Consider the following 396-nt stretch of genomic DNA (forward strand, 5'->3'; position numbering starts at 1 on the left):
CTGGTGCTTCACTGCTTTTGTATGAGAGCATCTCTGCAGCGTCTGAGGAGGTGTTTTTTCCACTTTAAAGACAGAACTTGACCCTGGTGTAGGGTGTTTCTGTAGCAAGAATGTCCCGGACCTGTCTTGCCTTTGCAAGGGTTTACCAAAGTCTTTCTTCCTTTTTTTTTTTAATTAATTTTTATGGTGACATTTGTTAATGAAATCCAGTAAGTTTCAGCTGTACATTTTAACAGTAAGCTATATATATTAACATTGTGTATTCACCTCCATAGTTAGATTTCTTTCTGTCACCACGTATATAACCCCTTTTACCCCATCTACCTCCCTCTTTCCTACCCTCTGGTAACCACTAGTCTGTTGTCCATGTGTTTCTTTGTTTGTTTGTCATGTTTG

At 38.9% G+C, this 396-nt stretch overlaps 1 protein-coding gene across 1 annotated transcript in view; it reads left to right on the forward strand.

Annotated features, from left to right (window-relative positions):
• SNRNP200 (small nuclear ribonucleoprotein U5 subunit 200) overlaps nucleotides 1–396 on the forward strand; it is a 30,711-nt gene that overhangs the window by 7,560 nt on the left and 22,755 nt on the right. The gene's annotated exons all lie outside the window — the stretch shown is intronic.

This window comes from Pteropus vampyrus, unplaced genomic scaffold (assembly GCF_000151845.1).
Source record: "Pteropus vampyrus isolate Shadow unplaced genomic scaffold, Pvam_2.0 Scaffold461, whole genome shotgun sequence".
NCBI classification, from domain to species: Eukaryota; Metazoa; Chordata; class Mammalia; order Chiroptera; family Pteropodidae; genus Pteropus; species Pteropus vampyrus.